The sequence below is a fragment of the Chlorocebus sabaeus genome, chromosome 3, assembly GCF_047675955.1.
Source record: "Chlorocebus sabaeus isolate Y175 chromosome 3, mChlSab1.0.hap1, whole genome shotgun sequence".
In the NCBI taxonomy this organism is placed as follows: domain Eukaryota; kingdom Metazoa; phylum Chordata; class Mammalia; order Primates; family Cercopithecidae; genus Chlorocebus; species Chlorocebus sabaeus.
This window is the reverse complement of record NC_132906.1, coordinates 20435327-20461110: the sequence shown is the minus strand read 5'-3', so window position 1 is coordinate 20461110 and position 25784 is coordinate 20435327. Positions and strand designations below refer to the sequence as shown.

General features: G+C 37.8%; 1 protein-coding gene and 1 pseudogene across 5 annotated transcripts in view; one reads left to right on the top strand and one right to left on the bottom strand.

Moving 5' to 3' along the window:
* Positions 1–25784, bottom strand: part of DGKH (diacylglycerol kinase eta) — a 198083-nt gene that overhangs the window by 155724 nt on the left and 16575 nt on the right. The gene's annotated exons all lie outside the window — the stretch shown is intronic.
* LOC140710888 (mitogen-activated protein kinase 6 pseudogene) lies at positions 10435–17926 on the top strand (annotated as a pseudogene).

Genomic DNA, 25784 nt, shown 5'->3' with positions numbered 1-25784 from the left:
AAAGTTTAAAATAAAATGAAAAATTAAATTTGAAAGACAAAACATTACTTATTGTGACCCAAAACTATTGAATTTACAAAAATCAAAACATAAGTAGTCATAAAATCAAAAAAGTTTTCAATTCTATTAAGAAAATAACAAGCAATGACATAGAAACAATATAACTTTAAAATAAACAGACATTTGTAAGTACTCTGTTCTATACATTTAGACAGATTTGTTCAAGCAAATGTAAAGTTTTTACACCAGAATGCCAACAAATGCATAGTTACTTCCCAACTAGTGAACAAGTCAGGTTATAAACTTAATTGAATTGTAATTATGGCAGTATTAGGCTAATGGTTATCCATAGGTACCAAACCAAATACTGCTTTATAGAAGTGGGGTATATAAATATATATTCACATGGATATATAGAGAAGGTAAAATTTTAAATTCATTTTAAGAAAAACGGAAAGAATAAGTTTCTTTTGCTTTTCTTTGAAGGAGAGGAAATACAGAAGAAAATTGGGAGGAACAAAAAATTACTAATCATCAGTGTCTAATTCAAGTTAAAAGGCTAAAAACACAGCTCCTAACTCCAACATGTAATTTCTTCTACCAATAGGTGTTAAGCACTCATTAAAAGTAGTCAATATTTGGCCGGGTGCAGTGGCTCATGCCTGTAATCCCAGCACTTCAGGAGGCTGAAGCAGGGGGATCACTTGAGGTCAGTTGTTCAAGACCAGCCTGGCCAACATGGTGAAATCCCATCTCTACGAAAAATATAAAAATTAGCCAGGCATGGTGGCAGGTGCTTGTAATCCCAGTTACTCAGGAGGCTGAGGCAGGAGAATCACTTGAACCTAGGAGGCAGAGGCTGCAGTGAGCCAAGATCGCACCACTGCACTCCAGTCTGGGCGACAGAGGGAGACTGACCCCCCCCCCCACAAAAAGTAGTCAATATTTATTGAGCAGCTGCTGTATCTAGGAAAGTATTACAGTAGTATCTCCCACAGTCAGAATGGAAAAAATTATAAAGCAGGAAAGCATCTCAGGAGGGCCCACTGCTCCTTCCATGGCCCCTTCATATCCTGCTGCCCAATCTTTCCTTCCCCTCCCAGGCTAATACAAGTTTTTTGCCTTATTTCAAGGGTTTCTACAGTTAGGGAACTAGTTGACACACATCCCACTACCCATTTGTTTTCCGCTACCTTTCTACAGGTTTTCTTTTAAAACACAATTGCTAAAAATCTGGCAGGAAATAAGTGAGTGGTAGCGATGATACATATGTATCCTGTGAGATACAGATGTAGGAATCTGTCAATTTGCACTCTTTTTGAGACTGTGGAAAACAACATATGGGCTTTGCATAAACAAAAATTAATTTGGAATCTCTCTTTTGGCAGAAATTTGACGGTATAAAAATTTAAATCTCCTTTCGAAATAAAACTTGTAAATGGTACAGTGTTGTACATTTGGCTCTTAACTCCATCCAACTGAGGACGCTCAATTCATTACGCAGACCTAGGCCTGTGAGAAATAGGAAGATGAAATGTAAACTCTTTGTGAAATATTAACATTCAAACAAAGCATTACCACAGAGATACCCAGACAGACCTCTTCGAACTTCGTGATGCTTCTCAAAGACACACACTAAATTCTAATATTTACCCCAAGCCCAACTCTAATTTATGATTGAAAAAAAAGTATATTTAAAGATGAAAACTGTACTCACAAGTTTGAGCCAAAGTTTGCCCTTTAAAGCTGCTTAAAATTTAGAAGTATTATCGAGCTGATCAATTGTTAGATAAGAAACACTATTTTGACATCATTTTTATACAATTTCTGCAAGTTTTTTTATTGAGGGAAGATACACATGACAAAATTTACCATCTTAACCATTTTTAAGTGTACAGTTGAGTGCTGTTAAGTACATTCACAGTATCGTGCGTGCAACCAATCTCTAGAATTCTTCACTTTGCAAAACCAAAATTCTATACCCATTGAATTCATGGTCCTACATGATGAAACCCTGTCTCTGTTAACACAAAAGTTAGCTAGGGTGGTGCTGCACACCTATAGTCCCAGCTACTTGGGAGGCTGAGGTAGGAGAATCACTTGAACCCAGGAGGCAGAAGTTGCAGTGAGCCAAGATCGTGCTGCTGCACTCCAGCCTGGGTAACAGAGCGAGAACCCATCTCCAGGAAAAAAAAAAAAAAAAAAAAAAAAGAGGAGAGAAAGATTTTTCTTAGTAGCATGGCAACCTAAATATAGAAAAGAATGATAAAATTGGAAAATTCATTTGGCAACCATGATAGAAATTATTTCAAAATAAAATGTATCTCTAGTATTTAAAAATACATATATAGCATGGTAAATTCTGTACAAAGAATACTCCAAGCTTTCATTTCCCAGTACTGTTTGGCTAAAGAAGCATAAAAACTAGGAGTTAGGCTCTGTGACTTACTGGCTGGGCTGGGATAGGTCACTCACTTCTGTGATTCTTAGTTTCCTCGCCTGTAAAGTGATACGAACTTAGATTCATAGTTCTAAACTATTAAATTCAATAAAGCCTCTTTTTTCAAATAAAATCTTATAAAAAGTGTAATATATAAAACTCAGATAAATAATGAGATAACAATCTTCTGAGGAAAACTTAAATAACAGTTAAAATTGGTGTACTTACCAGAAAATGCCTAGAAACCTGGCGCTTACAGATTTCAACAGAAAAAAAAAAAAAAAAAAAAAAAAAGTAGGACAGGAAAATAGTCACAAATATTATTTGTTATAATTTAATATTGTAGACTTGATTTTTCCTTCATTTACAATTGTCATATTCAGAAAAATAGCCTTTTCCGAATCTAAAACTCTTAGAGGAAGATTTCTGTAAAATGGATTCAGAAGTTAGTTTTTAAGAGATTATGATCAAGAAATGGAAACAGTTCATTCATTTCATTACACCAAACATAATGACCACTCAAAAGATTTCACTAGAATACTACCTAGGTATGAGCTTATACTGGAAGTCATAATATACTCATTAAGGAATACCAGAGCTGGGAAGGAACTTCTATCCTAGGGGGCAGAAATCCATCTCATAACCACAAGTGCTCATCCACCTATATGGTACGAAACTCAGCACCTCATAAGGTATAGAGTGAATCTGGAACTGAGCAGTTAAATGCCTTCTCTAACACTTTTACATTTGATCTGATAAACATTAACTATTCTGTAGAATGCACCACATCAAAAAGCATAAAGTAAAAAGGGCACCAACAGATGAGGAAGAAATCTAAATTACCATGTTAAGTAACAATTTAATTTTGTACTTGGGTATAGTGAAAACGAAGACATTAAATTATTGAACTTCAAGGATAAAGAAAGAATTTTTCAGGTATCCTGATAGAAAAGGCAATGTGAGAAAATCAGGCTGACCTCGGGTTTTTCCACGATAAAAAAGTCAAAAGAAAGTGGAAGGAAAATGGGACCAAAGAGTATCATATTTAGCCAAGTTATTCATGGATTAAAAACAACAAGCAGACATTTTCAAACCTCAGAGAACTCAAAAAACACCCATGCACCATTCTTGGAAGTACTACTTAACAATGAAATACAAGCAATTAAGAACAGAGTCAAAAATAAAGAACTCAGAAGTGCACAAACTGTGGTAAAATGACTTATGGTGAGTGCTGAATGCATTCAAATAAAAATAATTTTTAAAGTTAGCATTATGGTTACAAAACAAAAGATCGACCTGATCATATAAAGTTAGGAGGTGGTGGGAGGGGACAGGGATGAACTCTGTGAGTGAGAATAGTTCATCTTTCCTAGGAGGTCAAGGAAGCACACCTAAACTGGAATGGGGGTGATGAGCAAAAACCCACTAACCAAAGCAACTGAAATCCTTTTCTTACTCTTTTCTTAAACCTAGAGGGTTCTTTAAGAACATCCCTCTTTTCGTGAAATGAGACAATGGAGGCTTGGAAGGGCGAGAAGGTAGGAGGGGAATGGATGATAAGAAATTGGATAGTGGGTACACTGTACATTATCTGAGTGATGGATACCCTAAAAGCCCTGACTTGATCACTATGTAATCTGTGCATGTAGTAAAATTGCGGATATACCCCAAAGCTTTGTACATATACCCATAACTTGTATATATTTTTTAAAAATATACAAATAACTTTGTACATATACCCCATAAATTTGTACGTATATTTTTAAAGAATATACCTCTTGGGCCAGGCACGGTGGCTCACGCCTGTAATCCCAGCACTTTGGGAGGCCGAGGCAGGTGGATCACCTGAGGTCAGTAGTTCAAGAACAACCTAGGCAACATGGCAAAACCCCGTCTCTACTAAAAATATATATAAAAAATTAGCTGGACGTGATGTTGGGTGCCTGTAATCCCAGCTACTTGGGAGGTTAAGGCAGGAGAATCACTTGAACCCGGAAGGCGGAGGTTGCAGTGAGCTGAGATCATGCCACTGCACTCTGGGCAACAGAGAGAGACTCCATCTCAAAAAAAAAAAAAAAAAAAATATATATATATATATATATATATACACACACACACACACACCTCTTTAAGAGAGGAAAGAAATGTATTTGAAATTCAATCATTCTGTCAGTGTGTTAAAGTAAAATGAATTACTTCTAAAATATCTATTATATGAACCTATTTTTTAAAGTATTTTTATCTATCTGTCTATAGGCATAGAAAGTATGTCTGGAATGAAGTACTCCTAATGTTAATTAGAGTTATTTCTGCAAGTGGAATTTCAAGGTTTTTTAGAGTTTTCAGCTTTATGCTTCAGTTTGGTATTATCTGTTGGCATCTGGCATCCATGTGCATCCCCTGTGTCCTCCACCCAACTCCTCAGAGCACATGGGCAGGAAAGCTAAAAACTCCATTTCCCAGACTCCCATAGGTTGTGGATGTGATTTGAGTTCTGCCAATCAGATGCACTAGATTTGGAAGGTGAAAGTGAAGCAAAGGCTACCTTCTAGCTGTTAACAGGTAGCCAGAAAACAAGGTCCAACAGAAGTATGTGTTTGCAGTGATGAGAATCCATATTCCAGCATCTAGTCACCAGCCCTGTAGGTATGAGACAGCTATGGCAGTGGCAGCAGTGCTACCAGTAATAGAAGCAGCCTCCTGACCTCTAGATGGCAACTTAACACTTACAGTCCAGTGGCAGTCTCTGATTTTCACACATCCCGACCTCTCAGGAATTTTTTAAGAACACAATTCCCTGAATTGAATCCCTTTCTGCTTAAAACGTCTAAAATATTTTGCTTTCAACATTGAAAGCTCACTGATGCAGTACTTACTACACTTCCTTTGATTCTTTACAATTTCATGTATCATATTTACATTTGCAAAAAGAACAGAGTAATTTTAGTTCCAGAAAATAAAAAAAAGAATAGGAGCAACTATAACAAGATGTTCATGCTATTTAATTCTGGATGGTGGAATTATGAAAGACTATTATCTTTTTACTTTTCCATTCATTTTCCCCAAAATATTTCTCTTTTAAAGAAATAAACAGATCACTTTAACTGTAGAGAAAGAACTAGGGGGAAGCAGGGCTGGAATCAGAAAAATCATTTAGATTGCTGATGAAATAACCCCAAACTACCCTTGCAGCTCACATTATAGCTGGATATTTTTATCCTAATTCTATTTGGTTGAAATGGAAGTAGACAGCCTTTAAATCTGGATGGTCAGCTGTCTCTTTTATTTTCTTTAGATAGAAGAGAATACGAATGCCTTCAACCAAAAGACAAACCAGTCTAAGATGTTTCTAAATAGGCTGACCTAAATCGCTCTAACTTTTCCATTAACCAGATAAAAAATTCAAGGCCAGGGCCAAGGATAGTAAAAGTTATTTTCCAATTTCCATTCTGCTTCAGATGGATAATATTCAGAAAACTGTATTCATCATTCCTTATATGAATATACTATTGATCCTTTTTTTATGTCTTGGGTAAATGACTTTATTCTTTCTTGTTATTGAAACATTAAGGTAGTGTCACCAGTAATAATCAATAGTAACGCTTCATGAAGCTTTCCAAGGTTCTGATACCAGACTTTCTCTAATGATGTTTTTCTGCTCTGAAGTTTGCAACTCATGTTTAAGTATTTTAAGTATTAATATAGTGGAGATCTAAACCACATCAGGAAAACATACTGTTACTTTTAGAAATGTTATTAAATTCATAATATGGGCAGAATAAGAAAGCAGCTTTTAGTCTTTCTACACACTATCCAGTCTCTCAGGGGCTATGTTACAGAATTTATTAATGGTCTAGTGGAAGAATTATTACAAATATGAGCAATTTGAAAGCACCAAGAATATCTAAACCGAACTGCCAAAAGAAAGTAGTAAGAAAACATTATGAAGAGAAAGTGATGCATAATTCTGTGTTCTATAAAAGGTGATGAAGAAAATCTTTGAGGGCTTTCATTTAACAGGATAAAAATCTCAGTTATGAACTACTGAAAGAAAAAAATTACACACGGACACATTTTACGGCATGTTTAAGAAATAAGAACCCATAACTTCCAATAACTTATAACTTCTTTCTCATCCTACAGAAATTGGAGCTATAGCAAGTCATTTTAATTAGCAGATTCAAGCAGCTTCCCTTGGATGAATTACACTGTCACATCTGTAGGAAAAAAAAAATCTAAACAGTACGTTTTTTAAACCAATATTCTGTTGCTTATATATTCTTGGAAAAGAGCCATAAATTACTTGTGATAAAATAATTACATTCTCAACATTATATGTTAAAACATTATGGTCACAAGAAATAGAAACAAAGTAAAAATAGAGCCAACTGCAGACAAAAAGTGGTTAACCTAAACTTGAATAGTAGTAAGATTTCTGGAAAATGGGTAATAAAAAAGAGGGTTACGATGTTTTCTTACACAGCACTCTCCTGATATAAATACTGCATCTTTTTCCTTCCAGCTCTATGTTCAGGATCAATTTTCTTTTCTCTCTTCAACTGGTCATTATCCAAAAGGCCAGTACAGAAAGTTTGCATGATAAGAATATGACAGGTAATAGAAAATGAATCACTACCTTAGATCAGCTGCACATACAAATATAGCATACATGGAATTTCTCTATACATGATAATTCTTTTATTCTTTAAGCCAATAAAGAATTGTGCTGTCTCCTATCCAACAAACACAGCAGTCTCTTAACGCAGGCTGCAAACAACATGAGAAATGATTTTACTTGTTAAGTAATTTTTAAAAACTTCAGTTGGTGCGTTGGTGCCTAGAGACTTGGGGTTTTTTAAAAAAAAAATAATAGACTAAATTTTGAGGAACTTATTTACAAAATACACTTGCACAATATTTACAAACACCATCTGGAATTTCCAGAAAAAGGCTATAAGAGGATTACACACAACAATCCCAAATGGAAAGTAGAATCACATTGTAAGTGGGCTATATTAAAAAGGAAAAGGCTATTTTTATGTGATGCTTAACGCTTATGGTATTATAACATTTTTTAAGACTGTTCTGGAGATTTGGTGCCTTTAAAAATAGGAAGGTTCAATTAGAAGCATAGAAATCAAGGGATGGAATTAGGTAACACTGGCAGAACCAAGGTGACAATGAGCTTGTAAAATGTAGATAGCAGTCTGAAAATAGGAAAGAGTAGGAGGAAGCTGCTGAAACAGGTAGCAGCCAGTGCTTGCCATGGTAACCATGTTGACTGGATGAACATCCATCATGGCATGAGGCTTAAAAGAGTCCCCACCTGCACCTTTCTTAAGTTTCAGTTAGTGGCTCCAGCAACCTGTAGACATTAATAAATAACCTTTCAGTAGACTAAGTAAGCTAGCAGCAGCAACAGGAATGAGTTGACAAATCTGTTAAGAGCTAAGTTTCAAAGGGGGATCTGAAAGATTTAAGGAAAGAAAACGTTATTTTATATACAGATTAACAATGCTGCAAAAATAATGATAGTGGAAGTTGAGCCAAGTCCTGAGTGCACTTTTACACTTAGCTCTCATATTCATTGACGTCCTGGGTCCCAAGAGATGCACTTTCATGATGAAATAAATATTTTCATTATAAAGTTCTTTCACTTTAGAACAGTGAGAAACAATGTGACAGCATGGTTACCACCAATCTTCTAGCCCCAAAGCACCATTCTAAATGTATTAACAAATTAGAAGGATTATTACACCTTCAAACACCACTAGAAAATTTACACATGAATTTAACAAACTACAGAAACATGACTAACGCAGGAAAAAGTATGAAAAAAAACAGAAAGCAAATCAAAGCTCATTTGTAGTAATCTCATTTAATCTGAATAACAATCCAACCACATGAATGTATCTCAGTTTCAAAATTAGGAAACTGAGGTTTTAATATGTTACATAACTCCTTTATTATCACAACACAATTAGTAAGAATAAAAGGCATAAGGGTCTGTTTGCTATACTAACTTAATCCCCATTACTACACACTGCCACTCTCATGCTCCATGTGAAACAAAGCCCCACGTAACCCTTATTTCATGAGTGGAACACACTTTCAAATTCCAATTCTATTTTTCCAAAAACTGTTTTGCTAATTATGCATTTATTAGAAGCATGTCTCTAGCTTTTCTTCAACATTAGATAACCACACTAGATAATGAACAGCTAAAATGTAGATGTGTTTCATTAGTCTTTGTAAGTCCAGCACATAAATAGGATCTATATTCAGGTTGTTAGGGGATGTGTGGATGCATGGATGCATGGATGGATGGATGCAGACAGTGACTTGTTTTGATACATCGTCTGAGTTAGGAAATAAACAGGTAGGTTATAGCCTGTATGCCAAGGTAGGGCAAGGGTGTCTTTCTTGCCATTCCAGGTGGATTCTTTCAAATCATATCTTAATAGTTATTTTACTGTGTCACTGACAAATAAAAAGTTTGCAAGTATTTCCTTTAATTTATTCAAAGGAAAACAGGAAGATGAAATCTAGGTGATTTTCACACAACCAATTTGGAATGAGATACCTGAACTTTTATCATTCTCAGGATGGAAATTTTGATAAATGATGTGAAGACCTCACAGAAGACATGAAGCTGTAAGAATAACAGGGTTTAAAAATGGCAAAAATCATATTCTGAAGAATAACAATACCTAAGCCAAATTACTCTTTAAAACAAAACACACGTTACCCCGGTAATAATTCTCTATGTCCAAAACACGGCAATGCAAACAAATCAGCTACCTTCAACTATTATTGAGTTTTCTACTATGTACCTTAAGACAACAATGACTCTAATTTCATATATATTTAATTCAAAAACACTTATCTGATCATAATAAGAGTATAAACAGAACTCAGTAAATTTTCTAATTCATCTTTCCTGTTGTAGACAGTCTAACAAAAACACCATGATAATTTCTATGAGAACTAAGTTCCATGAATTCAGTGAACGCTTCATAGCAGAGTACTCGCAGGAAACGCCAGAGCCATCGTGCAGTTCAGTCCTGCTAGAATGCTATCCTTTTCCTGGTGCACGACTGTCATTAGCCACACTTCAAGACTCAGCTCAATGTGACCTTCTCTGGAAGCCTTCCATATCTGCTCAAGAACGCCCACTATGTTTGTTTCTGTGACGGCATGTATCCATTACCATATATATTTGCATGCATGGCTGTATACCACATACAGATGCTGCTCAACTTACAATGGCATTACATCCTCTTAAACTAATAGAAAGTTTAAAATATCATAAGCTGAAAATGCATTTAATACACCTAACCTATCATGGCTTACCTTAGCCTACTTTACATGTGCTCAGAACACTCACATTTTGCCTACAGTTGGACAAAAATCATCTAACATGAAGCCTATTTTATAATACAGTGTTGGATATCTCATATAATTTATCGAGTACTGTACTGAAAGTGAGAAACAGAATAGTTGTGTGGGCATTCGAAGTATGATTTCTACTAAATGTATATTGCTTTTGCCACCGTAAATTTGAAAAATCTTTAGTCAAACCATCAAAAGTCAAGGACCATCTGTATATCTGTACATATAGCTGTCTCCCCCACTATAAGAAAGGACTGCATTCTACTAATTTTTTATCTCCTGCACGAAATACACACTATTTTAATAAATGGCAAAGAAAAGAAGGAATTAATACACTGCATGCCCTGCTCTAAAATCTTGAGGGTATATCGAGCAGGACACTGCTCTAAAATTTCATTCCTCTTACCAAATAGATAGCAAAGAGAAGGATGAATATTATCATAAAAGCTAAAATATATAAAAGAATTTCTCAAAACCAGAACTATTCCCTTTTTCATTCAACAAATATCATTTAAGGAATGACTATATAACAGGCAGTGATCTGGGCACAGGAGACAGGGCAAGGAATACAACAGACCAATATCCCTGCCCCCCATGGAGTTTATATTCTAATATTAGATGGATTTAGAGAAAATGGTACTTTCTAGTGTATTCGATGGTGATCAGTGCTAAGGGGAGAAGTTAAGAAGGAAAAGAATTTGGGGCATGCCAGGTTGGGGGTGGGGACTGCGATGCCGGATAGCATCACCAGGGCAGGTCGCACTGAGAAGGTGACCTCTGAGGTGAGGGAGGAAGTTTTATTAGTTGAAAATCCCTTTTTCTTTTGTTTAAAAACTCATTGGTTAAAAACATTACATTCTATGAGGTGTTAATTATAAACAGAACTCCACATACATCACCCTGTCTAGGCTTTCATAATGAGATTTCACAGTCTAGTAAATTTAGAAATGATCTAAAACAGAGCTAATGGGAAGCCACTGTCTCATGATAGTGGGCAGATCTGTATTTCTTTACAAGGTAAACATTTTTTTTCTTGATCATCGCAATTCAAGTTTAGATGCTGATTTTATTTACTTACAGTGGAACATTATCTATATTCTTTTAACATCAATACAATAATTTACCTCTTTTAAGAACCAATTATGTTCCAGCCACGGTTCTAAATACTCAAATTATCTCATGCAAATCATCACAACAACTCTATGAGGTAGGTACATTTATTGTCCAGATTTTAGAGATAAGGCTGGGTCACAGGGATTAAGTAACTTACCCGAAGTCACTTAGAGGGTAAACAGGACAACTGAGATTTAAGACCAGGCCTTTCTCAAAAAACAAAGTCCATGATCTTAACCACAACACTGCATTGCCTCAAAGATAAGAGCAGTTATGTCAAACAGCATTTCAATAAGCCTGCTTACTAACTGTTCAAATATAAACATAATAAGAAAGTGACCTCGTAACAAAAGTTTTTTCTTCTAATTCAAACATTAAGCAATATGAACTCAGAAGCAAAATACAGCTCCTATTTTTAAAGACCATTTTGGCAATCTATTACATAAACACTGAGTAGTGATGCCAGGGGTCATTAAGATAGAGAAAGGGAAATAAAATGTACTGATAAAAGTAAGCCACATCCTTCTGTCTCTAAGAATGTCTCTAGTCTCAGGGTTGTTCCTTTTAAATTAAACCAACACGGCCCTCTCTCACGGGTCGGTGTTACATTGTGGCAACTGCAGCAAAGCGAGGGCCTCAGAGACACCACTGCCACCAGCACAGCCGGAGACCTGAGCTGACACTGGGGGCTGTCCTCAGGGCCTGCACCCTCTTGATGATTCAGAGAAGTCCCGTTGTATCAGAGTAAGATGGACAGTAGCTTTGATTTTAATTGTGGTGAGCTGGAGCCGCCTGATCATTAACAAACGACATCTTCTGTTAACCAACAGCCGCCAGGGCTTCCTGTTGAAATATATAGCAACAAAAGAAGAAAAGAAGCAAAACGCAAATAGTGCTTACCAGCACCTTAGAACGATGCTGCTCAGGACCAGTCCAACACTGAATGCATCTGCACCGTGAAGAGAATGTTCACAGAAGCCTGTTGGGTGCATATTTATTCACATTTTTGTTAAATGTTAAATCATTTAGCACAGTAATCTGAGTGCATAGTATGTCATTTCATTCTGTTTGAGTTTCTTGAGTGTTTTCTTTAAATGTCTGCAGAGTTGCTGCCCCTTTCTTGAACTATGAGTACTGCAATCTTTTAAATTCTCAACATGAGTACAGCTTTTTGAGCTTTAAATCTACAGGGAACTCAACAGGCCTGTTTGGCATAAGCAATGAACATCAAGAAACCATCTTGCTGTGGAAGCATAATGATTTTTCTTCTCCGTTTTCGAAAGATCTTTCCTTTTGATGCCAGTTTTCTTCCTTGTTTACACAAGTTCAACAATTCCAAAGGAAAAGGCAATAGTAAGGGTTTCAAAATGGCAGAGAAATTTGCAAGTCTCATCAACATTCATGGTTTTGATCTGGATTCTAGGTATATGGACTTAAAACCATTGGGTTGTGGAGGCAATGACTTGGTTTTTTTCTGCTGTAGACAATGATTGTGATGAGAGTAGCCATCAAGAAAATTGTCCTTACCAATCCCCAGAATGTCAAACATGCTCTATGTGAAATCGAAATTATTAGAAGACTTGACCATGATAACATTGTGAAAGTGTTTGAAATTTCTGGTCCCAGTGGGAGCCAATTAACAGATGAGGTGGGTGGGCTCTCTTACGGAACTAAACAGTGTTTACATTGTTCAGGAGTACATGAAGACAGACTTGTCTAAAGTGCTGGAGCAGGGCCCTTTACTGGAAGAGCATGCCAGGTTTTTCATGTATCAGCTGCTACGGGGGCTCAAGTGTATTCACCCTGCAAATGTACTGCACAGAGATCTCAAACCAGCTAATCTTTTCATTAATACTGAAGACTTGGTGCTGAAGACAGGTGACTTTGGTCTTGCATGCATCATGGATCCTCATTATTCCCATAAGGGTCATCTTTTGAAGGACTCGTTACTAAATGGTACAGATCTCCATGTCTTTTACTTTCTCCTAATAATTATACTAAAGTCATTGGCATGTGGGCTGCAGGCTGCATCTCTGCTGAAATGCTGACTCGTAAAACCCTTTTTGCAGGTGCACATGAACTTGAACAGATACAGCTGACTTTAGAATCTATTCCTGTTGTACATGAGAAAGACCGTCAGGAGCTTCTCAGTGTAATTCCAGTTTACATTAGAAACCACATGACTGAGCCACACAAACCTTTAACTTAGCCACTTCCAGGAATTAGTCGAGAAGCACTGAATTTCCTGGAACAAATTTTGACATTTAGCCCCATGGATCAGTTAACAGCAGAAGAAGCGCTCTCCCATTCTTACATGAGCATATATTCTTTTCCAATGGATAAGCCAATTTCAAGCCATCCTTTTCATATTGAAGATGAAGCTCATGATATTTCGCTTATGGATGAAACTCACAGTCACATTTATAACTGGGAAAGGTACCATGATTGTCGGTTTTCAGAGCATGATTGGCCTATACATAACAATTTTGATATTGAAGTACAGCTACATCCAAGAACTCTGTCTGATGTCACTGATGAAGAAGTACAAGTTGATCCCCGAAAATATCTGGATGGAGATTGGGAAAGGTATCTGGGGGATCCTGCTTTTGATACCAATTACTCTACTGAGGCTTGTTGGCAGTACCCAGATCATCGTGAAAACAAATATTATGATCTGGAGTGTAGCCATACTTGTAATTACAAAACGAGGTCATGATCATATTTAGATAACTTAGTTTGGAGAGACAGTGAAGTTAACCGTTACTATGAACCCAAGCTTATTACAGATCTTTCCAATTGGAAAGAATAAAGCAAAGAAAAATCTGATAAGAAAAGCAAATCAAAATGTGAAAGGAATGGATTGGTTATAACCCAGACAGCGCTAGAGGAAGCATCACAGCAACTGGCTGGAAAAGAAAGGGAAAAGAATCAGGGATTTGATTTTCATTCCTTTGCTGCAGGAACTATTTAATTTAGTTTCCAACATTAGCCTACTGATGTTGTTGATAAATTAAATGACTTGAATAGCTCAGTGTCCCAACTAGAATTAAAAAGTTTGATATCAAAGTCAGTAAGCCAAGAAAAACAGCAAAAAGGAATGGCAAATCTGGCTCAATTAGAAACTTTGTACCCATCTTCTTGGGACAGCCCATTTGTGAGTGATGGGGAGAACTGTTTTCTCACAAATCAGTTTTGTGAAGTAAGAAAGGATGAACAAGTGGAGAAGGAAAACACACTAGTTACTTAGACAAGTTCTTTAGCAGAAAAGAAGATCCTGAAATCTAGAAACTGAGTCGGCAGAGGATGGGAAGCTTGGGGAGAGAGAAACGAGGAAGACTTTCTGAACAACAATGGGGAGTTCCTCTTTAACAAGCAGCTGGAGTCCAAAGGATCCCGCAGTTTCACAGTCCAGTTGGGTCACCACTTAAGCCAATTAACACCTTCTGCTATGACATTTTCCCCTCAAATTCCTCATAAAACATACAGCACTATTCTGAAACATCCGAACTAAAACACTCAGCAGACATTTACCTTTGTATTCTTATGAAATGTATTTTGTCTTTCTTTATTACTAGAGTTTAAGTCATTTTTCACTTGAATCAGTTGGTGTCATTTAGTAAGGATTTTATCAGTACTTGGTTTTTAAAATCCAGGCTTTCTTTTTCTACATGTGAGATAGTTTTCATTTTAACTGACATGTCATTTGCACACAAAAATAATGAATAGAGCAATATAATGCAATGCAGGAGGAGACAAAATAAATACACTAAGACAAGTAAAGAACATCCTCTCATAGAACAACGATCTGTTTTACAGGAAGCAAATCTTGCCTGAAATTTACACAGTGAGACTGTACACAATTGCATGAAAATATCTATTTTTTTAAGACATTTTTCATTCGTGAGTAGTTTCAAGTTTTTCATACTGTACACATTTCTTAAAACACATGATACCAGAAACAACCGAAAATGAATGTGGAATTTGGTATACGTGTGTTATCTACCTCAAAGTAACAAAAATATGTGGCAAAACATATACCACCCATAGTGCTTCACAAAATGCACTTCTAGTTAGCCAGCGTTTACTGTACTAAACTATTCTTAATAAGACTCATTCACTGTTTATAAAGGTTCTGGTATTCACTCTTTATAGTGAAGTGTTAATACACCACATCTTATTTATTTTAGCAAATCAGTATATTTTCTGTATTTACTTATAAAAATTAACTTAGTTTTAAAAATTTATTTGCAAACACACTTTTTCCATTTGGCACTATGGTTTGTTGCCTACCTAGCTAAATCTTTGTCAGTTTATCCTAAGGCTGTCCACATACTCATTTTAAGTAACTTGCTCACTGTGTATAGGAATTTGGATTTTGGAGGTACTTGATCTAGCCACAAAGAAAAATTAATTAGGAATTACTTTATTATAAAATGCTCTAGAAGTCTTAATTGTGTTTTAAAAAAAAAAAAAATGACTGGGCCAGGCGCAGTGGCTGGCCGGGCACGGTGGCTCAAGCCTGTAATCCCAGCACTTTGGGAGGCCGAGACGGGCGGATCACGAGGTCAGGAGATCAAGATCATCCTGGCTAACACGGTGAAACCCCATCTCTACTAAAAAATACAAAAAATTAGCCGGGCGAGGTGGCGGGCACCTGTAGTCCCAGCTACTCGGGAGGCTGAGGCAGGAGAATGGCGTAAACCTGGGAGGCGGAGCTTGCAGTGAGCTGAGATCCAGCCTCTGTACTCCAGCCTGGGCGACAGAGCGAGACTCCGTCTCAAAAAAAAAAAAAAAAAATGACTGTTAGAATTGTGTGCATGGAAGTAATTAAGGTACATCATTACTATAGTTTAAAAGCTGTACATGATAAGACATTTTGTTTTTACTTAATGATCTACTCCCCATCACAAGGCAAGCATAAATAAAATTAGATTAATGTAGCATGTGGCGTCGCAGTCTCTTAGAATTTGTTTCATCTATTTTATTTTATTGAATATTGTCTATATTTTCGGTTTTCCTGTTTGAAGTAAAAGGACAAATAAAACATGGCCAGCAAAAAATAATTAATTAATTAATCCAACTATAAAAGCAACAAATATACTATTAACTGTTAGATCAGCTGTGGCAATAATTAATAATTAAAACTAAAGATTAAGAGGTAATATAAAATGTTGGCGTTAGCACACACAATGATAACTATTTGTCATTTCAAACTTTTATGATCTTTCTAGGATAAAAGACATTTTTCTATGACATGAACAAATTATCTCAAAGCCAGATATGTGCTTGGTGAGGACAGAAAAATGGTCTCCTTAAATGAAATGAGTAATTCTGTGTTCTATCTTCAAAATTATTTTTTAAATGTGTTGAAAATTAAAGCATAAACTAGTATCAATTTTTACAGAAGAGATTTTTGGGTATACTATTCTGATTTGATATACTATTCTCATTTGACAGGTTCTAAACCGATGGATTTCAACTCAAATATTGGTTTTCCTTGAAAAGCACAGAAATTAATACTATTTTTCCTTTAAAACAGTTTAACACACATTTGATTCTCATTACTTACAGCAGTTATGTTCAATAAAGTCACTACAACTCTGGATTAACAGATATTGAACCACTGACCCTATGGGAAATACTAGGTTTAGGTTCCTGCAAACCTCACAACATCTTTGTCAATTAACATATAATTTCATTTTATGTGTGCTTCTGTTTAAAGAATATGTGTATACATATATATTAACAATATATATGATACATGTAACATCACATGTTATATGTTATATTCTTAGTAAAACATATACATACCTTCTTTAAACAGAATGTAAGTATACTTGATTCATTAACACTGAACTCAGGGCCAACAGCACTATAGCTCATGCCTGAAGGAAGCCTGTCTAACACACATTTTTTTTCAATAATGCACATCATAACATTTTACTTTTAGGAAAACTAGACAGCACTTCCGCACAGGGAGCCACTGTAAACAGTGAGATCATCAACAAAAAGTACAAATATGCAAAACCATGTCATGAAAGGGCACTTGTTTATCGCATGAGAGCTGAAACAAGATAACAGGGCACAGCCAGGTTCATCCTTGGGTGCGAATGTGCACACTGGGCAACTCCAACTGTTCACATGTGAAAAATTACACACAAGTATTGATTTTGAAGTCACAAATAAATGTTAGTGAGTAGGCAAATTAGTAAATACTGAAACCATGAATAAGGAAGATCGACCCTATAAAATGTTAAGTACGTACATGTCGTGTTTTTTGCTATGTGAAAATATGAAATGTGGTGCTGTGTTCAATAGTGTCAGCAAATTGCAGTAAAGATTGCCTGACACCTGAAAATGCGACCTTTCACCTCACAGTGACCTGTCAGAATTTCCCTCCGGTTCAAGGCTGAATAATGTCCTATTATACGTGTGTGCCACATTTTGTTTATCCATTCATCCATCAATGAACACCTGGGTTGCTTCCACTTTTTGGCGCCTATGAATAACGCTGCTAGGAACATGGTGTAGAACTGCTTCACAATTTCATTGTTTTCGGCCGGGCCCGGTGGCTCACACCTATAATCCCAGCACTTTGGGAGGCCAAGACGAGCAGATCACTTGAGCTCAGAAGTGACCAGCCTGGCCAACATGATGAAACCCCGTCTCCAGTAAAATACAAGAAAATTAGCTGGGCATTGTGATACATGCCTGTAATCCCAGCTATTCAGAAGGCTGAGGCAGGAGAATTGCTTGAACCCGGGAGGGAGAGGTTGCAGTGAGCCAAGATCACACCACCGCACTCCAGCCTGGGCCACAGAAGGAGACTCTGTCTCGAAAACTAATAATATGTTTTCTATACTAATAATACATGTTTTCTATATCATATGATCACATTGTTTACGGCTAATTAAAGAGCACATCAAGCTCCCCAAGCTTTATCATCCTACAGATAAACGTGGGGTTACAATGATGACGATAATCCACACTTTACTACTGGCCATTCCCCTTACTTACCCAGATGGAACCCCGGCCTCCTTCCTCACCCAGATATTTCCTAGAGAATATCTCACATATCCTCACATTCGCCTCTCCCTTCAACTACCCCCACTCCACCACTGTACAGGAAAGTAAAGTTCCTGTGACTCACCTGTTCACTCCAGACCCTCAACTACTCCACAAACCCTGGGGCCTTAAGGCAATGCCATAAAGTGATTCTCTCCTCTCCCTTCATTATATCCATTCTCTTGTTCCACAGCAAAGGTGAATGAAGGAGTTGATCCAACAGGCTAGAGTGCTGCCTCTTTAAGAAGAGAAAGAGTAAGACCACAAATACTCAAACAGTAATAATTTAGAATTGTTGTGACACCCACGAATGATGATAAGGTAGAAGTGTTTATTACCAAGGGAAGGTTGAATTTCCTTCAACATTCTTCCCTTCCTACTGTGGAATCTTAACTAGATCTATGATAAAAAGCTCTGTCTACTTAGATGATACTCAATCTACAGAAAGGTTTACAAACAGTTCTGGTTTCTGGCTTGTCCAAGGCAGAACAAGCGTGAGAATTCTTTCCCTGTGGCTGGAAGATTTCACTAGCTCCTCATTCACTCATATCCTTCTGACGTTCGGAGGTGCCCTATTGGAAAAAGTGCCCTTCACGTCAAGATTCCTGAATACATAGTTGACATTTACTAGCACTTACTGGATGCCAGGCTGAAGGCTTTATCTCTTTAATCCTCCGAATATCCTTATGAGCATTTACATATGAGGAAAAGTAAGGTTTGAAGAGGTTATGTAGCTTGCCCAATAGGAACTCAAACTGGGACTCATTTTCTTTAATGCATTTCAGGGTTTCATTTGTATATTAAAAAAAAAATTCCAAATCAGATTTCTTTCTTTCTTTAGGAAACTTTCTTTTCGTGTTCTAAGTAAAATGGTCTTTGTATTTTACTAAAAAGGGCCCCCAGCTGTGCATACACGATCTAGAGATTTTCCCCAGCAAAACCTGTTATTAATGCATCTCTAAAGCATATTTAAAATCATTAAAATTATACAGTTTATTTTAGTACTCTTTCTTTTCTTTCCTTTTTTAAATTTGAATGATTAAAGTTTAATTCTTGGACTTAACTTTTGCCGACAGACTTCTCTTCCTTCCTACCTCAGCTGCTCAGTCCCATGGTTAGTTACTCCCCAGGACCTGACTCAAGAGCTCGCTCTTCATCCAACATCAATTCCAGAGCTTGTCACTGTATCCACCCACGCTTTCCCTGGCACACACAGGCAAACCGCAACAGTGGCTTGACCGTGTCCTCCACTTCACTTACTGCACCCAAGCAGCTGAACATGATCCCACACCAGATTGACAGTGCTTAGAGTCCTGGTCACCCGGCTCAGGTGTGCCCTAAATGCAACTTGATATTTACACTGCCGCATTTCTCTCGCCCATTGCCTTTCCCATGCCTCTGTTCAAGCATTTCATACCTTTCCTCTAGCCTCAGACCTCCATACCCTCTCCCCCTTCTTGATTCTCAGCTGACGACCTAACTTCATATTCCACTGAGAAAATCAAAATAATCAGAAAATAATTTCTAGAAGGGCCAACCTCTGCCCCTACTGCATTTCATGGATAAACTGACTTGGTATGGATAAACTGACCTGCCCGGAGGGAAGCCCAGCTCCTCACGCCATCCCACCCCGTCTTGCATATATAAGGACAGTAATTCTCTCTTTTTTTTCCATCATTTAATCTCTTCTCTCAAGTGGATTATTCTCATTAGCCCACGGTGGTTTTTTGTTTGTTTTTTTTTTTTTTGAGACGGAGTTTTGCTCTTGTTTCCCAGGCTGGAGTGCAATGGCGCAATCTCAGCTCACCGCAACCTCCGCCTTCGGGGTTCAAGCGATTCTCCTGCCTCAGCCTCCTGACTAGCTAGGACTACATGCATGTGCCAACAAGCCCGGCTAATTTTGTATTTTTAATAGAGACGGGGCTTCTTCATGTTAGTCAGGCTGGTCTCAAACTCCCGACCTCAGGTGATCCGCCCCCTGGGCTTCCCAAAGTGCTGGGATTACAGACGTGAGCCACTGTGCCCGGCCAGCCCACAGTCTTTCTCCTAAAACAGTCATTTCACTTTTTACAAAAAGCTCTAGCTTGACCCCAACATCCCTCTCCAACCACTGCTACATTTTTCCCTCCTCTCGTTAAAGGGTTTGTTTTAGACGCTGATTTTAAAGACCAAACTTGCTAATGGATCGTATTCTTTTAATATTAATATAACTAGCATCTATCAAGTGCTAATTATGTGCTAACCACTGTGCTAAATTGTCAAGGAAATTGTCACAGCGACCTGTCTACTGCTCCCTTGACGTCTGACTTTTTTCCTGCTACTCACTTTCCCCTCACTCCCTTCCCTTCAGCTGGAATGTGTCAGCTGTTCGGGAATGCTCATCCCTGGAAAGTGTCAGGTGTGTCTCTTCCTCAAAACCTTTGCATTTGCTGTTCTTTCAGCTTGCTCTGCTCTTCTTCCAGATATCCTCATGGCACTCTCTTCAAAAAAAAAAAAAAAAAAAAGGTCCAGATACATTGCCCTAGCAGGATTTTCAAGTGTTCCCAAGACCTTTTTCAAGGGTCCATGAAGTCAACACTATTTTCACAATAATCCTAAAACATGCACAGTTTTTAATATTCTGCAATGCACTCATAAGGCTCTAAAGAACATTTTTTAAAACCTGAATGTAGAACCATTTTATCAGTTTTTATGAGAGCCACCAAGAAATACCAGATTCTTCTTCCCATAATAGCTAAGAACATATCACTCCATCCCCTTGTATCAACTACATCTGAATAAGTAAAAACAGCAGATAACCTGAGATTCTACACTTTGAAAGTATTTCAGCAGATGCCTGGTTTAACCCGAGAACTGTTTAAAGTACATGCCATTTATTCAGTCTTCAAAAATAATTTGGATTTTATGCCTGGAGTTGGCCGTAACTAAAACTGCCTTAATTAAATCTCCTACAGAACTACTGTCACACAAAGTTGAAGTCTGGATTCTGTCCGGACCTCACAAGGGAGGACATCATAAGGACACCTCCCAAGTGGATGTAGGTGACGGGAACACATTGCAGACCTCACTCCCACCCACATCAAAGACTGACAGAACATATTTCTTTGTTCTATCAAGAAAAGCTAGAAAAGCTTTTCCCCCTTAAAATCTAGAGGGCTTTTTTTTTTTTTTTCTTTTTTTCTCCCACTGGTAATACAACTTTATAACTGGTCTTGTTGCTCTGGCTACCTGGGATCAAATTTACAACTCATCTCTAGCTGTGCAAGACACCCCACTCTATATATTAGCCTTCTAACCTTCCTCCTGATCTCATAGTCCTCTAGTCCTATTTTACCTAAGCTTAATACACAGTGTAGAATATAAACCATTTTGAATATTTTGAAAAATGTGTGGAAATAATGGTATATAAATAAAAAATCAAACAGAGAAATAGGAAAAGGGAGATACCTGTAACATTCGGACGGATAAAACGCCTACCTTACTTTGGAAACAGAGAAGAGTTTTGCGTGACTGGACAGAGGATGACAGTGACAGAAAACACAACTGGAATACCACGGCACTGGCTCTGCCTAGGGTGCTTGGAGCCCAGATATCTGCATACATAGCTTCTGTCACTTCACTAAGATCTCTGTTCAAATATTACCTTAGCAAAGAAAGTCTATCCTGGTTAATTGAACCAAAATATTTTACACACACACACACACACACACACACACACACACACACCCTCTCCATCTCTCCTTCTCCCTTTACCCTGCTTTATCTTCCTTCATTATGCTTATGAACACCAGCTATATGATAGAACTGTGTCTGTTTATATGTTAATTAACTTCTCCCTTGATAGACTATAAGCTCTGTCACAGCAGGGCTTTTATGTTCTTTTACCATCCCAGCACCTAGAATAGAACTCAATAAAAATTGGCTGAATGAATAGAAAGGTCGTTTACTATCAAGTTAGGAAAGACTAATTTAGACTTTATCCCACCAGTAATGGGCAATATCTAAGAGCTTATGTAAAATGTATTATGTATCATGTTTCTCTTTTCTAAAGATAACTCTGGCACTGGAGTAGAGAATGGAGAAGAGAGGAAATACATGGCAAATATCCAAATGACAGATAATAAAGGTTAAATGAAGTTAGGGTAAGCAGCAAATGGAAAGGGAGAAATGAATTCATGAGAGATTCACGCAGCCAAGGGACAGTATATCATAATGATATAGGAGTTAAGAAGGAATTACTTAGACAGACAGCAAAGGTATGGGAGTCCTTGGTAAGGCTTTTCTTTTTAATGAAAAGCAGCCCCAAATCATTTTCTAACCAAGAGCGGCCTACAAGCTGGGAGCCTGCATAGGTGAATGCCCGCAGGAACTAAGGACTAGACATTTTCAAGATGGCAGTTCCATCTTCCCTCCTCTGCCAGCTACGTGTATTGTAAGGAGCAGACAAGATGACGCAGATCAATGGGAAAGCCCAGTTGCATAAGATGATTAGGGTGGGGCAACCAGCCTTCCACACGTGCTATGCAAACATCATACCTGACTGAACCAATGTGTGAGCCCTGTGTAAATCAGACACCACCTCCTCAAACTGGACTATAAAACTCGGTGCATTTGCCACCAGCCAGTCCTTTCTGCTCGGAGACCCCTTCCTCTATGGAGGAAGTTGTTTCTCCTCTTCTATTTTACCTATTAAACCTCCACTCCTAAACTCCTCCTGTGTGTCTATGTCCTAAGTTTTCCTGGAGTGTGACAACAAACCCCAGGGTACATACCCCAGACAACGTAGCCACTTCAATAACAGTTAAATCAGGCATCAAACAAGTCACTTGACATTGTGTGACCTGGGGCATGTTACTTATCTAATCTTTGCTTTCCTTATTTCTAAAAAGGAGAGAATAATTGTACTTACCTACCTCATAGTTTTACTGTGAGGACTAAATAAGATCTAAGATATACAGAATTGACCAAATGTGGTGACCGCTGACAATGAGTGAGGTCCTTGTGGGTGGGGATGTCTCTTTCATACATTTCTAAATCACCAGCACCTAACACTATGCCTGGCCACAGCAGGCACTAAATGGGTATGTGATGAAAGCAAATGAATTAATGATGGTGATTAGCAAGACAAAAAGTCAATCTCTTCTATACAAGGCAATTTATTCTATAGGATATAAAAGCTGTGGACCAAAATTTGGCTGGGAGTGGGTGGACTGCACAAATATGTTCAGTTTGAGAACATGGAGACTGAGATGGCTAGGGGACCCCCTACAGTAAGTGTCTGGTAGGCAAAGGAACTAGAGGCCCAGATCTCAGAAATACAGGCTAGAAAAAGACCAGTAGAGCTGGTGGTCAAAGCCTAATCTAATTGATCAAATTAACTTAGAAAGGGGCAAACAGAATTAAGACTTCTAAGAAACAAAAACATCTGACAATAAAGGAATCAGGGATAGAGGCTAAAAGGCAGTGCAAAGATAGTAAGAAAGACAAGAGAACTTGGCCAGGCCCAGTGGTTCAAGCCTGTAATCCCAGCACTTTAGGAGGCCGAGGCAGGTGGATCACCTGAGGTGAGGAGTTCGAGACCAGCCTGGCCAACACGGTGAAACCCCATCTCTACTAAAAATACAAAAATTAGCCAGGCGTGGTGGCATGCACCTGTAATCCCAACTGCTTGTAAGGCTGAAGCAGGAGAATCACTTAAACCTGGGAGGCAGAGGTTGCAGTGAGCCAAGATTGTGCTGCTGTACTCCAGCCTGGGTGACAGAGTGAGACTATATACATATATATATATATATAAAGATAAGAGAACTTAAACTTTGAAAGCAAAAGAAGAGAACATGTGAGAAGATGTGGTCAATAGCATCCAAGCTGGCAAGAAGCAGTTGACTAAAAACTAGAGACCACTTGATTTAAGCAATTAAAATTATTAAAGGCCTTTGCAAAAGAAGTTTCATGAAATAGCTGCAGTAGAATGACAAGTAAATAGAAGCTGAAGAAGGGCAGATAAGAAGGCTCTTAGAAAGATATTTCAAGATTAAGTAGAATGGGTCATAGAAGCACTTAAAAGTCAGCCTGGCCAATTATTTCCACTACCACCTCCAAGTGGTCATTCATTCTTATTAAAATATTTTTTCAACAGACACTTGAAGGCCAGGTGCGGTGGCTCACACCTATAATCCTAGCACTTTGGAAGTCCCCTTCATGTCACAATCCAGTGTGGCTAATGGAATTCAGGGAGGAGCACAACGGGCTCTGCTCCATGAAGTCATTCAGGGATCCAGGCTCCTTCCGCTGGATAATAATCTACATCTACCTGGCAGGTGAGGGAAAACACAGGGTGTGGAGAGTCCCACAAACAGCTTGAGAGGCCAAGTGACAGACATCACTCTCACCTGTATTTCACTGGCTAGTTACATATCTCCATCTATCTGCAAGGGGAAAAGGAAGTCTAATGGCGGGCCAAGAAGAATAGAAAAACACAGTTATCAGTGGGCAAAGCATTCTCTGTCCCCTTAAGTTACATGTCCGAGGCCATCTAATAGTACATGAAAAGCTGAGAATCAAACCCAACACTATCTAACTTCTCCAGGAACCTTGCTGTTCTATGCCGCTGGCTCACTCCATTTCATTGAACCCACCGGCAAATTTAACATTTCTTCAAATGAAAATGACAACAGCTGGTTTATATTCAAGAGTTCAATATTACTGTGGAATTATATTGTGTATAGAGTAAGTCCTCACTTAACAACATTAATAGGTTCTCAGAAACTGTGATGTTAAGTGAAATGATGTACAGTAGGTCCTAGAATAACACTTTTTCATGCAACATCATTTCATTATAACATCAATGAGAAAGAAAATTGGGTTTGTTATACATCATTTCACTTAAAAGTCAGTTTCCATGAATCTATCAACGATGCTGAGTGAGGACTTACTATATATATATATACACACACATATATATATATATTTTTTCCATCTATCTCTATTTTCTGACCTGCAGTTCCCCTTCACAAATCAATGGTTTTAACCTTCTGAGGGGCATACACATAGACATAAACTTTGCGGGGAGCCCTCTAAAACCCAACCAAACCAGGGATGCATGAACCCCAGGCTAAGAACTTTTCTCTGTAGTACTTTACTTTGGACACTGTTAACTCACTTTCAACTTTCTACCCGGTTCCCCCCAACCTCCTTCAGCCCCACTGACCTCCCTCTTTGCAGCTGCTGTTTCTTCTACTTAGCCTGCTCTTCCCCCAGAGGTCCACATGGCCCATTGCCTAAAAATCCCTTCCCACTCCACCTCCACTCACAGCCATGCTTTATTTCTCTCTATAGCACTTCTCACCTTCTCATATACTATGCATTTCATGTATTTACAAGTTCATAAATTCTCCTTGCATTAAAATGTGAGCTCCAGGAGGGCAGAGGTTTTTGTATATTTTTTTTATATTGCTCTATCCCTGGTACCTACAACAGTACTTGGGACACCATAGATATTTCTTTGAATGCATGAATTGAGGAGCAACAAAGGAGTAAACTGAGAAGGAGCACACAGGAAGATGCATGATATTGAAAATGTTCCCATTCTGAAGCTAGATTCACGGGTGTTCATTTTACCATTGAGATTCACAAACTACAGAGATATTATATATTCTTACAAATATCAAATATTATAATATCACTTAATTTTAAAGTACTACAAGAGTGTAGATGAACAATACAACTCAAATCACCATGCTTGCTCGATATAAACTCTTGCACTTTTTTTTTACCT